The sequence below is a fragment of the Bactrocera dorsalis genome, chromosome 3, assembly GCF_023373825.1.
Source record: "Bactrocera dorsalis isolate Fly_Bdor chromosome 3, ASM2337382v1, whole genome shotgun sequence".
Taxonomy (NCBI): Eukaryota; Metazoa; Arthropoda; class Insecta; order Diptera; family Tephritidae; genus Bactrocera; species Bactrocera dorsalis.
Genome location: NC_064305.1, coordinates 53,632,495 through 53,650,692, shown reverse-complemented (window position 1 = coordinate 53,650,692; position 18,198 = coordinate 53,632,495). Strand labels below are relative to the sequence as shown.

At 37.4% G+C, this 18,198-nt stretch overlaps 1 protein-coding gene and 1 long non-coding RNA gene across 2 annotated transcripts in view; one reads left to right on the top strand and one right to left on the bottom strand.

Moving 5' to 3' along the window:
* The window catches only part of LOC125777044 (putative nuclease HARBI1), a 348,853-nt gene that overhangs the window by 47,416 nt on the left and 283,239 nt on the right, over positions 1–18,198 (top strand). The gene's annotated exons all lie outside the window — the stretch shown is intronic.
* Positions 4,232–6,888, bottom strand: LOC105225344 (uncharacterized). Its single transcript, XR_852553.4, has 4 exons — positions 6,531–6,888; positions 4,821–6,138; positions 4,512–4,627; positions 4,232–4,446 (listed from the first exon to the last, which is right to left on the bottom strand). It is a non-coding gene; the product is annotated as an uncharacterized LOC105225344 (long non-coding RNA).

The window sequence follows — 18,198 nt, the reverse complement described above, 5'->3', positions numbered from 1 at the left end:
TATGGATGGCCCCAAATCTCTTGTATTCGGTTTTTTGCGGGAATTACATAGCACAACGAAGGATTCGAACACCCCTGTAGTTTTTTGAAAATTATTTCAAAATCCTTGCAAATTTTAATTAAATTTTGAATTACTGATATATTTAAATTAGAAAGTCTGCTCTTTTCTGCAGTAGTTGACAGAATTTCATTGATTTTCAACCAATTATCTCTAATCGATTTGAACATATGTACATAGGTACGAGGTGTGTTCAAAAAGTATCGCGAATTTTGTGTTTTTTCAAAAATTATTTATTTATTCATGAATATCTATTTTGTCCCCTTCAAAGTAATCCCCATGAGATATTATACACTTGTGCCAACGGTTTTTCCAATCTTCGAAGCACTTCAAAAAATCATTTTTTTTTATCTTCTTCAGCTCCTCCGGCATCGAATGCCGTCTTCATCTCGTCAAGAGAAGCGTTGTCCTTTCATGGGCCTCTTCAGTTTAGGGAACAAGAAAAAGTCACAGGGGGCCAGATCTGGGGAATACGGTGGCTGCGGCATCATTAGTGTGTTGTTTTTGGCCAAAAAGTCGCGCACAAGCATCGATGTGTGAGCAGGGGCGTTATCGTGGTGCAATTTTTTTTGATAGGTAAAAATCGAAGACGATCCAAAACACGTGCAAGCAAAGCAGCTGTCAACTATTAAATGAACATTCAAAATGGCCGAGCTTGTCGGCATAAGTGAGAGACATATAAGTACCAACATAACGCCACAAAAAATTCGAATATACATAAGTACGTAACCCGCGAAAATTCAAAATTCGCGATACTTTTTGAACACACCTCGTATGTATGTATGTATAAAAATATAAATTCCATCGGGTGGGTTTTCAACGATGTTTGCAGCATGTGTTGCATACCCGTTTTCTTAAAATATTTTACAAGCTTCTTACAGGATAATATTATGTCTTTAAGCTCATCTGTAGATTCAACACTGGATTCTAATACATTTGAGAAAACATGACTTAAACAGTTAAGCCTTTGGTTATTTTCTAATGCCTTTTTCACATTGCTTCCCCTGTCTGTGACAAAAATAATGCTTTCTAAACTATTAACACCGAACTCTAAAAATATATCCTGCAGCTTTCTCTTAATATTAAGACCTGTAGTTTGCGAATAATCCATGGACTTCATTCCAAGGGCAATATCGTATAATTTCCTTCGCAAAATGCAGTGCGGCACATAAAAAATCACGTTTAACATATTCGTCTTTCCATAAATCAAATGTAGCAGAAGCGTGACCGGATTGTACATATTCTGTTATTTCGACAGAAATTTCTTCTTTTATGTACATATGTATATCTTTCGCCTTTCTTCCTATGTTGCGCGAAATGGTTGTTGGGTCCGGAAGTAAATCGACATCAACATTTTTTCCATACTTTGTGCCTATAGCCACAAAAAATTGTACTAATATTTTAAATCCGGAACCCACCTCGGCGGTAAAATTTATTGTCTCTAGCGTAATTAGTTATTGATTTATTGCGCTTTTAGTAGTTTTGAATAGTACCGTTATATGGGTGGCAAACCTCTTCGAGAAATCGAAAAAATTACGAAACAGAGCTGCTCCACTATTCAATCCATTATTAAAATAAATACAGTGGACCAATAAAGTTCTGTTAAATTAGGACGCGTTTATTTGTTTTAAAATTAATAAATTTTGTGGTTTTCTAGTATTATTTCCAGATATTTTAACCCATTAAGTCGATGATCCAGTTTTTTGGCCTTATTTTGAAGTAATTCGATGTTTTTGGATACGGTTTCCATAAAGTTCCAGATAATTTGAATAGAATTAATGTCTAGTGATTCCGGAACCTATGGAGTTATTTTTATTTCCATAAAAACCATTCAAGATAAGACGTGTGCAAGATAAGATGTGTGTTTTGCGTCGTTATCCTGTGGTAAATAGAAGTGGCTGCTATTAACAGCCGATTTAAGCACACTTAAAATTAAAATTTTTTCTTTTATTAAAAATGTATTCATTATAAAACAAATTAACGTGTCGTAATTTAAAAGAACTAGGTGTATGTAAACTTTATTGGTTCACTGTATATTATATCGCTAAATATTTCATCAGATGTATTTAAATTTTGCGTTTTCTTTAATTTGCATTGTTTTCTGTTTTGTGTTGATATTTGTTTCCGTTGATATTTGTATATTTTTGATACATTTTCAATGTGGCCGTTCCAGTCGTTCCAATGGTTTAACGTCACAACGTAAGCGACAGAATTCAAGCGACAGTTGTCAAATATTAAGATGTACACGTTCTTATGGACACAGTTATTTAGACAGCTACACGACTACACGTTAGCAGGTTCTCGCTGAAAGTCGAATAGGCAGTTACGCTCTCATTTCCAAGTGAGAGGAGAGTTGGGCATCTCCATAGATAATTTGATCAGAATCTCTTTTCTTGCTCTCTCGCTTGTCAGTTGGCATTGCACCCTGATCTGTTTTTTGAGCTGGCAACAAAACACAATCAGGGTGACGCCAATCAGCAGTTAGTCAAAAAGGCGGGATGCCAGAAGAGCAGCGCAATAATTACTTGACGAAATTAATGTGAAATGAAATTTCATTAAACTGTGCGAACATATTTTGGCAAAATAAATGTTTATGTAAATTAATTAATGATTTTGCATTTTAGCATTTATATATGTATGCATTTTCAAAGTGTTTAATTTAGTGTTTTGTATAATTTATTATATACCCAATCTAATATTTTTCAGCAGTGGCATCATTGGCAAATGTTAAATGTTAAAAAATGCGAGTTTTGACAGCTCTCTCTCTCGAACTAAAGAGTCTCGTATCAAGTTATCTATGGCATCTCTTTTGATCTGACCACGAAGAAGCAGCTTATGTGCAACATGTAGATATATTGATGTGTCGCAAGAGTGAACATTAATGATCAAAGGTAAAGAGATGTCCAACTCTCCAGTCACTGGAAATGTGAGAACCGCTCTCCTACTAAACTTCCACTGGTATCTGGTAGGTTTTGACGTTCTGCAATTGGAATGACTGGAACGGCCAGATTGAAATTATACCAAAAATATATTTTAACTGCGGGATTTGTTGCCACCGTTCAAGATCGCTAATAAAAAATGTAAAACCATGAAAATTAAAGAAAATGCGAAATTTAAATATACATAAGTATGTATTTCATAAAATGTTTTGCAATGTGATTCATAGTATATAGAATTAATTTTCAATTACCAATGATTAAAAACATTTATTAATTGAGAACTAACAGGTTTAATTCACCTTTTTAAGTATTGAAAGATCAAAAGTCAGTTGTTTTAATATAACATAAAATAATAAAAAAGCCGTAAGTAGTTTCGCCATATACAATATTAAAAGTCCAATACGTAATTATTTTCAATCGTAATAAATGTTGGGTGTTTTAATTTACATGCCCCAAAAACATTATTTGTTATTTGTTGTTATCTGTTGATGATTAATTGTTTGTACTTATTTTTGTATATGAACGCTTAGATTTTTGAATGAAGTATTCCTTGTAGTAAGATAAAAAAGCATGCAAATTGAGGAACATATGACATGCATATGTATGTATGTATATAATACCTACAACTGTAAAAACAGACCAAGCCAAATGCGGGCACTTATGTACATATGTATGTACTTGCATATGTATGTATTTCTATTTTTGGCTGCTATGCCTAAACGAAATGAACACCAGCTGGTGATAAAAACAAACAAGTTTTTGCTTATCTAGTGACAAAACCTCAAATATGATAAAACTAAAGGTAAATAAATTTATTTTTAAAAATGTATGTATTAACTAAAATAACAAGTACTCATATATTTCTTAACGTAAATAAAAATGTATATAAATAATTTGCGTTTTAAATTAGGAAAATTCGAAAAATATTTTTTAGTTGCACACGTTTTGTGAATTTTCTTTCTTATCAACTACAAATGCTCTCACGATTTTTTTCTATTACGTAAGTATGTTTTCTTTTTAATAACCACATCATGTGCAATAAAACTGCACTACAATTAAAATTAATTCTAACTATCTTCTAGTAATATATGTACATACATATACTTATGTATGTGTTTTAAATACATAAAAACCTACAGTGACTCACACGTCTAACCGGACGCGTGCATTGCCAATGATGGCACCCTCCAATCATATATTAAACACCTTAAAAATGATATATACGATACATCAAATTAAAGGAAAAATCTTCTATTTTATTTTTGGAAACTTAAATATAGCAATAAATTTATTCACTGCGTAAAATTTAGAGAAATAGCTCGGAACATACAAAATTCGTTCCACACAATTTTCCTCAATGTCACGCCTAACTTGTCTTTCTATTCATTTTTTGGCACTAAACTCTGCTTCCATTAAAATAATATTACTTTCGTGGTTCCGTTTTTTATCACTATAAATATAAATAAATTGTAAATATATGAAATAGATAATTACTTGCACAAAAACAAGACTTACGTTTTTGTGTCCGTTATTTCTACCGTCAAAAAATCAAAGCATAACAAATTAAACAACTCTTACGCAAGGTAAAATCGTATTTTCGCAAACTGTATTTATGTATTAAGGCAGCACTTCTAAATGTAGAAGAGAAGTTAATAAAATATTAAATAAATATTAATAATGTTTATGTACATATATAGAGCGTATCGATTTACAGCCAAAAATACTTAAAAATCGGATATGTGGGAAATTTTCATGGGGCATTTCCGTATAAGCGATTTTACAGAAAAAAATCGACCCGCTCCAATGTATTGATTTATCACTTACACAAAAACGCGCCTTGTAGTTATTGCCAATAATTCAAAATAAGTACTACATAATCCCGTTGCTCTTATTAAATTCTTTAATTTACTATACTAAAGTACGTAAATGTTTTCTTGCAGCTTTTCTTCAACGAACCATTTCGCATTTTTAAATATGTAAGAGTACTGTTACGACAAAGTCGTTCTAGCGCTTCACAAACATTTAAGCCACTTTGGCGCATTTAAATAGTACGTAATAATCCATATCTGAATTCCATGTCAACGCCATTTGGAAAGGACACTTACATACATACATATGTGGGTTCCACATTGTGGGAGCATGTCAACGACGGAAATATTTTACAATTATAACTCCCACCAATAATTGCGTGCAGCTTTCTTCTACACCACCGATAATTTTAAAGTCTTACTTTAAGAAATTTCTGCTTAAACGACTTAATCAAATGGCAATAGTCATATAGGCAAAGAACTTTTCACGTAGGCTAACATAGAAGAAACTGCATTTGTTGGCTGCATTTAATTCCTTTTTTCCGTCCTCTTTGCTAACGAAACCGTCGATGACAATACTTTTATTATAAAAAAATTGCTTTAATTACAATTTCCTACGACATTTTAAATTTCTTAAATGCGCTAAATTGTTCTAATCTTCTGTTATGTACTTTATGAATTGACACCCCTTCTACCAAGTTTATTGCATTTTCATTAGCAATTTTTGGATGAAATAATTGCCCAATTCCCTAACTCAAATAGTTTTTGTTTTAAAATCCTGTTCTCCTGCCTGAGCGCATTTATGCGTTGATTTTGCTTATTAGCGCTCTGTTGACAAGCTCGTGCAATCCATGCGCAAGATTCTTGGACATATTTTGAGGAATCAAGGTTGGAGGAAACATTGTATTGTTAACGTTTCACCTCGAGATCCGAATATACTTAATTTGAAGTTCCCCAAACTTAAATGTTCCTCTAACCTTTCTGTTTAGTATATGACTACTGACGTTTAGTAGGCTGAAGGACTCTATTTGAAGAAAAGCTGCTACAATTACCTATAGTTTCATAAAATAAATTATGCTTCGGGATAGCCCCTTTTTTAAGTTTCTTATTTATAATTGAGTCCACATCAAAATGACGGTCACAAATAAACAACTTTCTTCGGTCGGAGTATGATGTACTTATTTTTAATGCTAAAACCCAGTTATTGAAGTCAGTCTCATCATCGGGGAATGCAAAGAGTATGTCTTTTTCATCCGATGGACATCCCTTAGCACAGCAGGTCCGTACTTCATTTCTCTTCTTTATTGACAAGTAAACAGCATCATCGGATTTTCCTATTATTATGTGGTATATAAATAAAATATCTATATATTTATTTATTAAACATAATTTATATTTAAATTAAGAATTGTACTAATAACTCTATTATAATATAATCGTACTAATAGTTATGTATGTCAGTACATACACACATATGTATACATACGTATGTACATACATATATCTTGTGATTTTTCCATATTATGTGAATATAAGCAAAAAAATGTCTCATGAAATAAATGTCGCCAACAGCAAAGAAATTCTATGTGTGTCTACAGAAATATGTACATATATATACGCATATGTATGTACATATAGTAGATGCACATATGTATGTATATTGACCCTGGCAATATAACCAAACATTTATATTTTAATACTTATGTTACGATGAATAGTTATTTACCGAGTTTTAGGGTAGGAACAGCTCCAATTTTCAATTTCTTAGCCCCTAGTGCATAATCCTCAAAATGCATTGCACAAACAAACGTGTTTGTGGTGGCTATTTTTCTTCCCTCGAAGCCTAGATTTCGGCACCACTTTCTTGCGATTTTTTCATTTTTCGGCCAAAGGAACAAAATGCACTTTTTGTTGTCGTTATTACACTCACGGACACAACATTTTCGAATTGCTGGCATTTTAAAATTTTTTAAAATTTACACAATTTTGGAATTTTTACACCACACAACAAGAAGCAAAGATATTGAGACGACTCCCTTGTCAATGGAAATGAGAGAAAACTACCTGACATTGACAGTTGACTGGCGTATCATAATAGGAATGACTGGAACGGCCAGATCGAAATTATGCTATAAATATACATACATACATATGTATGTGAACGGAACGAAATTTAAAGAAAACTCGAAATTTAATTGTATTTGATGAAGTTTTTTATGTTGTGATGTATCCAAGCATCATCTTTCCATTGAAAATTATTAAAAGTACTAACTTTTGAGAGCTAATTCATAAGTATAATGATAAAAGTATTTAAAAAGTTTATGTATTTATTGAATGACCAACCTGTAATCATAATAAATTGTGGGTGCTTTAATATAAATACCCTAAACATGTTTTTATTCTGATCTGGCTACAAAGCAAAATGTCACACAAAACGTTAATTTTGAAGCGCTCTCATTCTGGAATAAATTGGGCACCTCAGGCAAGAAGATACACTATTATTAGGAAGAGATTATGAATTTTTTAAGATTTCTAACCTATTGACCGATGGATAACGGCTGAATTCACCGTAAGTTCGAAAAAAGTTATACGAGGTGTGTTCAAAAAGTTTGGCGACATTTGTGTTTTTTTTTAATATTTATTTATTCATGAATATCTATTTTGTCCCCTTCAAAGTAATCCCCATGAGATTTTGTACACTTGTGCCAACGGTTTTTCCAATCTTCGAAGCACTTCAAAAATTCACTTTTTTTATCTTCTTCAGCTCCTCCTTCGATGCCGTCTTTATCCCGTCAAGAGAAGCGTAACGTCGTCCGTTCATGGGCCTCTTCAGTTTGGAGAACAAGAAAAAGTTACAGGGGGCCAGGTCTGGGGAATACGGTGGCTGCGGCATCATTAGTGTGTTGTTTTTGGCCAAAAAAAGCAACGATGTGTGAGCAGGGGCTCCACAAATCCGGGCGTTTCTGGCCGACTGCTTCGCGCAAATTGCGCATAACTTGCAGGTTCCGTTGACCGTTCTTCCCTGTGGCAAGAACTCATGGTGCACCACGCCCCTGCAATCGAAGAAAACTATCAGTTACGATTCGCGATACTTTTTGAACACACCTCGTATGCTATGTAATCCCATCTGAACAATTTTTTCGGAGATTATGTTATTACCTTAAGCAGTAATCCATGTCAAATTTCGCGAAGATACCACGTCAAATGCGAAAGTTTTCCATACAAGCCCTTGATTCCGATCGTTCAGTTTGTATGGCAACTATATGCTATAGTGAGCTGATCTAAACAATTTCTACCGATATTACATTATTTCTATGAATAATAACTCATACCAAATTTCGTGAAGACATGTATTTATATCGTCAAATGAGGAAGTTTCCCATACAAGCTTTTGATTCCGATCGTTCAATTTTTATAGCAGCTATATGCTATAGTTAGTCTATCTAAACAATTCTTTTGTGAAAGTTTTCCATACAAGAACTTGATTCCGATAGTTCAGTTTGTATGGTAGCTATGTATATATTATAGTGGTCCTATATCGGCAGTTCCGACAAATGAGCAGCTTCTTGAAGAGAAAATGACGTTTACAAAATTTCAAAACGGTATCTTAAAAACTGAGGGACTAGTTCGTATATATACAGACAGACGGACGGACATGGCTAAATCGACTCAGCTCAACATACTGATCATTTATACATATACTTTATAGGGTCTCCGACGCTTCTTCTGGGTGTTACAAACTTCGCGACAAACCTAATATACCCTGTTCAGGGTATAAAAACGCATGAATACCATCTATCAACGCATGAAAACCATCCATCAACCACCGCTCTTACCAGATTTGGCTCCGTGTGATTTTTTTTTGTTATATAAACTGAAATTACTGCTTCGTGGAACCCGTTTTCAGTCGATCGAAGAGATAAAACAAAAATCGATGAAGGGGCTGAAGGTATCTCAAAACGTGTTTATCAAAAGAGTTGCGAGGACTGGAAAAAATGTTGGCATACATGTATTACAACAGGTGGGGATAGTATTGAAGACGACAAAATTTATATGTACATATTAGTGAATTATTAAATAGTTTACGTTTTGTTTACAATTTTCGGGTGCTATACTCACAATGTAAGTTATATTGGAAGTAGGCACGGTTTTGGTCTGATTTCGTTAATTTTCGTACCGAATTTGGTTTTTATCTTAGATGCATTGCTTTTAATTCATTTGCTTGCTTACATTTACAGGAAGGGTTTGAGTAGATTAGCTTCAAATCTCCTCAGAGATTAACAAGTGTAAATCGTGTATGGTTAAATCTAATAGATTAGTGAGATAATTTACTCAACAAGCTAATTATCGTGATTAAGTGTCGGCCGGTACATTGAACATTAGAAACACTTTTTTTAACCGCTTACCTGGAGTTGAACTTACCAATAAGATATGTACCTTAGGGTGATTCAAAAAAAAAATTTTTTTTTTCTAGATTATTTTTGGGACATTTTTTTATTTCTTATGGATTTTACAACTCAATGAAAAAAATCATTATGAATGATGAAACCCGTTACAATTAAAAACTCATATTTGGAGAAGCTTTCACAGAGGTGTCTAGAAACCTATTTTTCCGAGTACCAATCGAAAAAAAAATTTTTTTTGAATCACCCTAATGTACCTAATTACCTTAGGGCAGCCGCTAATCTTTTTGACGTAAGCTAATTGTCAAACAAGTAAGGAGAGGTCAAAGCCAGCTAAATATCTTCGGATGTTGGCAAGATTAAAAAATGTAGCGAAACGGTTCAACTCCGTTGTTCGACGAAATAGTGAATGGAATACGTTGAAATTTGTTGTATATGAGCAAGTTTTTACCCGATTTTATCCGTTTTAAAGACAAAAATACATTGTTATGTATGTATTAGTAAAGAATTATGCTGATACTTTCGGGGAAATGTCTTCATGTGAAGTGTGGTCTAGTTATTCGGTATATGGAGCTACTAGTTGGACTAGAGATGGGATACCACAAATGGAATATGTGTGCGATGTTTTATCCGAACATATTCATGGCTGGTTGATTTACATACATACATATATTGTGGAAAGTGAAAGAATCATATGGAATGCAAATCGTAATGTAAGAATCTTAGGGAACTAATACATACCGAATTCCATTAAAACAAGTTGGTCCCGAGATATGGATTTTGACCACGGCTCCTACAGAGCTCCCTTATACCTTCGAAAGAATTAAATTTAAAATATCTGATGTATTCAGTTATTAATTTATGGTATTTTATGGGGAGTGCTCTAAGGTTGTTATAGTTTTAATGATTTGAAGATAAGTATTTACTTTAAACCTATTTGAGGTTGGCCATTTTTACAAAATTTTCAGCCAACAGATACTCTCCGATGCTGAAATACCCTTAATTTAGTGCTAAGTTATGGCATTTTATACGTTTTCGTTTAATGGCACTTTGTAGGTGTGGTAGTAGTCCTATAAGGCCATCTATGAAGTCTTCTTCACTTTTTTGCCAAGGAATACGTGTACCAAGTTTCATTGAGATATATGTAAGTCTAAATTGTGTATGGTTATTTAATTAAGCTATCGCTTGCACAGGCGAACGGACGGATAGACACACTTCTCTTCTTCTTTACTGGCGTAGACACCGCTTACGCGATTATAGCCGAGTCAACAACAGCGCGCCAGTCGTTTCTTCTCTTCGCTACGTGGCGCCAATTGGATATTCCAAGCGAAGCCAGGTCCTTCCCCACTTGGTCCTTCCACCGGAGTGGAGGTCTTCCCTCTTCCTCTGCTTCCCGCGGCGGGTACTGCGTCGAATACTCCGGACAGACAGACAGACAGCATGACCTAGCCAGCGTAGCCGCTGTCTTTTAATTCGCTGAACTATGTCAATGTCGTCGTATATCTCGTACAGCTCATCGTTCCATCGAATGCGATATTCGCCGTGGCCAACGCGCAAAGGACCATAAACCTTTCGCAGAACTTTTCTCTCGAAAACTCGCAACGACGACTCATCGGTTGTTGTCATCGTCCAAGCCTCTGCACCATATAGCAGGACGGGAATTATGAGCGACTTATAGAGTTTGGCTTTTGTTCGTCGTGAGAGAGCTTTACTTTTCAATTGCCTACTCAGTCCGAAGAAGCACCTTTTGGCAAGAGTAATCCTGCGTTGGATTTCCAGGCTGACATTGTTGGTGGTGTTAATGCTGTTTCCTAAATAGACGAAATTATCTACAACTTCAAAGTTATGACTGTCAACAGTGACGTGGGAGCCAAGTCGCGAGTGTTTGTTTGATGACAGGAGATATTTCGTCTTGCCCTCGTTCACTGCCAGACCCATTTGCGTTGCTTCCTTGTTCAGTCTGGAGAAAGCAGAACTAACGGCGCGGGTGTTGAGACCGATGATATCAATATCATCGGCATACACCAGTAGCTGTACACTCTTATAAAAGATTGTACCTGCTCGATTCAGTTCTGCGGCTCGAATAATTTTCTCCAGTAGCAGATTGAAAAAGTCGCACGATAGGGAGTCGCCTTGTCTGAAACCTCGTTTGGTATCGAACGGCTCGGAGAGGTCCTTCCCGATTCTGACGGAGCTTTTCGTGTTGCTCAACGTCAGTTTGCACAGCCGTATTAGTTTTGCGGGGATACCAAATTCAGACATCGCGGCATAAAGACAGCTCCTTTTCGTGCTGTCGAAAGCAGCTTTGAAATCGACGAATAGGTGGTGAGTGTCGATTCTCCTTTCACGGGTCTTTTCCAAGATTTGGCGCGTGGTGAATATTTGGTCGGTTGTTGATTTACCAGGTCTGAAGCCACACTGATAAGCTCCAATCAGTTTGTTGACGGTGGGCTTTAATCTTTCACATAATACGCTCGATAGAACCTTGTACGCGATGTTGAGGAGGCTTATCCCACGGTAGTTGGCGCAGATTGTGGGGTCTCCTTTTTTATGGATTGGGCATAGCACACTTAAATTCCAATCGTTGGGCATGCTTTCATCCGACCATATTTTACAAAGAAGCTTATCAGCTCTTCACCGCCGTGTTTGAATAGCTCGGCCGGTAATCCATCGGCCCCTGCCGCTTTGTTGTTTTTCAGGCGGGCAATTGCTATTCGAACTTCTTCATAGTCGGGCAATGGAACGTCTTTTCCATCGTCATCGATTGGGGCATCGGGTTCACCTTCTCCTGGTGTTGTGCATTCACTGCCATTCAGCAGGCTGGAGAAGTGTTCCCTCCATAATTTAAGTATGCTCTGGGCATCGGTGGCTAGATAACCTTGGGGAGTTCTACAAGAGTATGCTCCGGTCTTGAAACCTTCTGTAAGTCGCCGCATCTTTTCGTAGAATTTTCGAGCATTACCCCTGTCGGCCAGCTTATCAAGTTCTTCGTACTCACGCATTTCGGCCTCTTTCTTTTTCTGTCTGTTTAAAGAGGGAAGCGAGACGCATTTGTTCTCGCTTCCCTCTTCAACTCTCGGTATCTATCCCATCCCGCACGTGTTGTGGTCGATCGTAACGTTGCGAGATAGGCAGCCTGTTTTCTCTCCTCTGCGACACGGCACTCCTCGTCGTACCAGCTGTTCTTTTGCACTTTCCGAAAACCAATGGTTTCGGTTGCAGCTGTACGTAAGGAGTTTGAAATGCCGTCCCACAGTTCCCTTATACCGAGTTGTTGACGAGTACTCTCAGAGAGCAGGAATGCAAGCCGAGTAGAAAATCGTTCGGCTGTCTGTTGTGATTGCAGCTTCTCGACGTCGAACCTTCTTTGTGTTTGTTGGCGTGCGTTTTTTGCTGCACAGAGGCGGGTGCGAATTTTGGCTGCAACAATACAGTGGTCCGAGTCGATGTTAGGACCTCGGAGCGCACGCACATCTAAAACACTGGAGACGTGTCTTCCGTCTATCACAACACGATCGATCTGGTTGGTAGTTTTTCGATCCGGAGACAGCCAGGTAGCTTGATGGATGGATAGACACACAGTCACTCGAAATTTAACTCGTCTGATCATTTATATACTGTGGTCAAATAAAGTTTACATACATCTAGTTCTATTAAATTATGAATAAAATAACTCCAGAGGTCACGCAATCACTAGACATTAATCCCATTCAAAATATCTGCAACTTTTTGGAAAACCGTATTCGAAAACATCGAATTTCTTCAAAATAAGGCATCATTCATAATGATTTTTTTCATTGAGTTATAAAATCTATAAGAAATAAAAAATTTTCCCAAAAATAATCAAACTTTAACTATTAATATCTTTTAAACGGTTGGGTTTACGAAAAAATCATACGAGACCTTTTTTTAGGGCATTCAATTTCCTACAAAATCTAAGGAACAAGATATTTTTTCAAGTAGGTGGAAGCGAGATATAAATTTTTCTATCTGATAATAAGAAAAAATAGAAAACTGTATGTAGGAGGACCTTCCCGTTACAATTAAAAACTCATATTTGGAGAGGCTTTCTTAGAGGTGTCTAGGAACTTATTTTTCCGAGTGCCAATCGAGAAAAAAAATATTTTTTAATCACCCTAATACATACATATGTATGTTTAGAACTTCATAGCTATCTTAATTAGGTTTAGGTGGTGCAAACAATCATTATGATGAAGAAAAATATTAAACTTTGTAACATGTTGCAAGAGTATAAAAAGGTTGTGAAATAATTACATAAACATACATTCATTATTTTCGGTAAAAAGTAAACACAAAACGTTTTTATACTGTCGCAACAAAGTTGCTAAGGAGAGTATTACAGTTTTGTTCACATAACGGTTGTTTGTAAGTCTTAAAACTAAAAGAGTCAGATATAGGGTTATATATACCAAAGTGATCAGGGTGACGAGTAGAGTTGAAATCCGGATGTCTGTCTGTCCGTCCGTCCGTCCGTCTGTCCGTCCGTCCGTCCGTGCAAGCTGTAACTTGAGTAAAAATTGAGATATCGTGATGAAACTTGGTACACGTATTTCTTGGCTCCATAAGAAGGTTAAGTTCGAAGATGGGCCAAATCGGCCCACAGCCACGCCCACAAAATGGCGGAAACCGAAAATCTATAAAGTGTCATAACTAAGCCATAAATAAAGATATTAAAGTGAAATTTAGCACAAGGGATTGCATTAGGGAGGGGCATATTTGGACGTAATTTTTTTGGAAAAGTAGGAGTGGCCCCGCCCCCTACTAAGTTTTTGTACATCTCGGAAACTACTATAGCTATGTCAACCAAACTCTATAGAATCGTTTCCTTTAGGCATTTCCATATACAGTTCAAAAATGGAAGAAATCGGATAATAACCACGCCCACCTCCCATACAAAGGTTATGTTGAAAATCACTAAAAGTGCGTTAACCGACTAACAAAAAACTTCAGAAACACTAAATTTTACGGAAGAAATGACAGAAGGAAGCTGCACCCAGGCTTTTTTTAAAAATTGAAAATGGGCGTGGCGTCGCCCACTTATGGACCAAAAACCATATCTCAGGAACTACTCTACCGATTTCAATGAAATTCGGTATATAATATTTTCTTAACACCCTGATGACATGTACGAAATATGGGCGATATCGGTTCACAACCACGCCTTCTTCCAATATAACGCTATTTTGAATTCCGTCTGTTGCCTTCTCTGTATAATATATACATTAGGAACCAATGATCATAGCGGAATAAAACTTTACACAAAGGTTTAAAGGTTTTTTTGACAACGTGCCTAATTGAAGACTAGCCCTACCAACCATTTCTCCAATTTCTCGAAAAGTTTTACCACTTTCTCTTAATTTTAAAATAATTTTTCCTTTATCTACTACGATTTCTTTTCGATTTTTGTTCACTGTTACTTTTTAGGCCAGAGCTTAATTTCTTATCACCAACCCTTGTGAGTACATAACAAACTATTGCCAGTTAGCTGTTGACATAAACCGCTAATAACTTTCACTCAGCTGGCAATAGTTTCGTTAAAATCTCCCGCTACACTTTACTCAATAGCTCAGCAAGCGATTCTGCTAGTCACTTTTTTCACTTCTAAAGAAGACGGGAGATAATCGAGACGTCCACCGGTCATCATCAACATTATTATAAACACTAACAAGGTAATATATAACCATTTATTCGTCATAATAGAGAACCAAACGTTTTTATATTAAACACAATACTTGGAGTTTTTCTTTGACTAATACTCGTATATTTTTCTTTTTTTAACAATCGACGCATTGTCCTCCTTGAGTGACTCGTCGAGAGTTCGAGGATAATCATTGGTCCTTCGAGCAGGATTTCAAACAATCATATTCTTGACCATATTTCTACTTCTGCGTAATTATTATCAAACGTCTTGTCGTTGCTTTAATTTCTTCGGATGAAATTAAGCAAGACTTTTGTTGAAAAGAAGCTTTTGTGTTTGGATGAGTTCTTTGAGAGAATCTCATGACGTATGATAACACTCTCAAAGCTCTTGGCAAATTAGAAAAACGGTCAAGATTGTCGTTAGAATTCCCCTGTATAGTTGTACAAGCATGTCCGCGTACCTGTTTTTCCTCTATTGTCGTCTCGTAGTCGTTTTGTTGTAATGGCCATTTAGATTGATCTTCTTGCAGCCAAGAAGGTCCCTGTCACCACAAGATGTTTTCCATCAATTCCTGTGCCAGAAGTCCCCGACTGGCTAAGTCTGCAGGGTTAGACCCTGAATCGACATGATTCCAGTTTGCGTTACCGACCTTTTCTACGATTTTTGTCACTCGATGGGATACAAACGTTGACCATGAACATGGTGGCTTACGAATCCATGCGAGAACGATGGTCGAATCCGTCCATAGTTTGAGGTTAAGATGTGTCAGCTCCAGGTTGTTGACGACAGATTCAACTGTTTCGGCCAGTAATACGGCGCCGCACAGTTCAGACGCGGTAAAGATATAGTTTTGACAGGTGCTACTCTGGTTTTTGCCAATAATAGGCTGACGAAAACTTCGTTGCTTGTCTAACGAAGCAAGTGGTCTTTTGGTAGGCCTTGTAAAATTTTTCCACAATTGGCTGTCCATTTTCTTAATGGGAAACCTGCCGACTCCAATGCTGATCTTATTTCATTTCTAGCATTAATTGCAGCCTCTATAGAGTGTCCACCTGCTAAGACATCATCAACATACATGCACTTCGCGAGTATGTTTGAGGCTACTGGTCGACGTCGTCAGCTAATTGAAGTAATGTCCTTATTGCCAGATAAGGAGCGCAGTTGATTCCGAACGTTACCGTCTTCAATTCGAAAATATTGGTTTGCTCGGTCGGACGGTTGCGGAAAACGATTCGCTGGTACTTCGTTTGATCTGCCTTCACTAGGATTTGGCGATAGATCTTCTCAAGATCGCTATTGAAGACATATTTAAATAATCGCCATCTCAGAATTAAGATGGTCAGATCTGCCTGAAGAACTGGACCGGTGAGAAGGATGTCATTCAGCGAAGTGCCGTTTGAAGTTGCTTGCGATGCATTGAACACCACACGCACTTTTGTAGATGTGCTCCCTTCTTTCTTTACAACGTGGTGAGGCTGGTAATAGTTGTCACTAGAGTCGGCCGTTTGATTGGTATGTATCTTAACAATATGACCCAGCTCAACGTATTCCTTTAAAACCCTGTTGTATTCTTTCTGCAGATTTTCACCTCTTGACAACCGAGCTTCATTGCGATAAAACTGGGAGTACGCAATCTTTAAGGAACTACCTAGACTAATGTTGACCGGATAGTCTTTCCTGAATGGTAGCGATACAACGTACTTCCCGTCTTCATTTCGCTTCGTTGTCTTTTTGTAGAGCTCTTCACAATACCTGTCTTCTTCGCTTAATTTCCTTTCCTTGGTCATCTCTTCCAATTCCCAGAACGAACTTACTGCTTTTCCAGCGATAATTCGTTGTAATATGAGACGCAAGTGTTGGTTGACTTAATTGTATTAGCACGCCCCGTGACTATCCAACCGATAGTCACTTGCGCAAGAAGTGATCCGAGTACGTTCTTGCGCGTGCCATCAAGCATAATCTGTGGATAGACGTCGCCACCGAGTATGACGTCCACGGGTTCATTGACGAAGAACCTTTTGTCCGCCAACGTGAGATCTGGGAAAGCCTGCCGAGTTAGTGCGCTAATATGGCAAGTCGGCAAGTTTCCTGTCAATTTCGGCAGAACCATCATGTTCATTGTTATCGATATAAGTGGGTCAATTGGTGACCGCTATTCGACACATCATGATTCCTTTACCTGCGCAGATACGGTGTTGTTGATGCCTGACACCTAGGCATTTATCTTCCTAGCTGGCAAATTGATTGAGCTTCAGCCTTTCTGTGATGAAGGAGCGCTCTGATCCGGAGTCGATGAGTGCTCTGGCGGCATAAGTAACGCCGTTGTAGTTTATGTTTATGTGTGCCGTTCCTAATAAGACACCTTTGTCGCTGTTAGCAAAGCACGACTGTACCTGAGTCTCGTCCGATGGCGTTGATGATACTCTTTGGCTGATAGGCTGCACTGTCCTCACATGCAGTTGAATGCACTGGTGCATTGCGACACCAAATGTCCAAAGCCGAGGCAATTAATGCAGCGATTGTTGCGCTTAGCGAACTTGATCCTGTCCGCCGGTGCCATGTTAAGAAACATGGGGCAAGATCTTAACTTGTGATCTGCGCTTTTGCACATCAGACATGTGATTTCTCAACGCTTACTTGGAAGGCGCCGAGTCTGTTCTGATGGCTATTATTGTGGTATTTATTTTTTGTGGGTGCACTGACAGGCTTTGCAGAATTGGGTGATTTCTTGGCACGTTCTATTGCCTCTAAATCACGGTATCTATCCGTGAGGAAGTTATCCAATTCCTCCCACCTTGACGTCTTCGTTTTGTTCTTGACAGACTGTTCCCAAAGGGCCAATGTTGCTTGTGGCAGTCTCTTAGAACAAATGCGAATTATGATTGGGTCCCAGTTTCCAATGTCCACTTTATTGGCTGTCAGGCAGAAGATGCTGCTGTTGATCTCCCGCTGTAGCCATTTTATCGAGCTTGAACACTCTCTGTCGATTGACGGTAAGTCGAGTTTCGACTAGTATTCGCTCATTTTCATACATGTCCGTCAAATTTTTCCATGCCGTTGCAAAGCCTTCATTTGTAAGAGGGCATTTTGACACAATAATCTTAGCCTCCCCTTGAGTCTTTTTGTTGAAGTGGTATAATTTCTCAACCGGTGAAAGACGCTTGCTTTTGCATTGACCGCCTAACTTGCGGTAAGCTTATTGATGCAAAAAGGGAAATACTCTCTCTTAATCCATTCCTCGATAAAGATGAAGTTAGTAGAACTGGTGGCCATCTCGGTGCGTCTCTCGATTTGTCGTACAATGAGCGCCATCCAATTATCCTTCCATA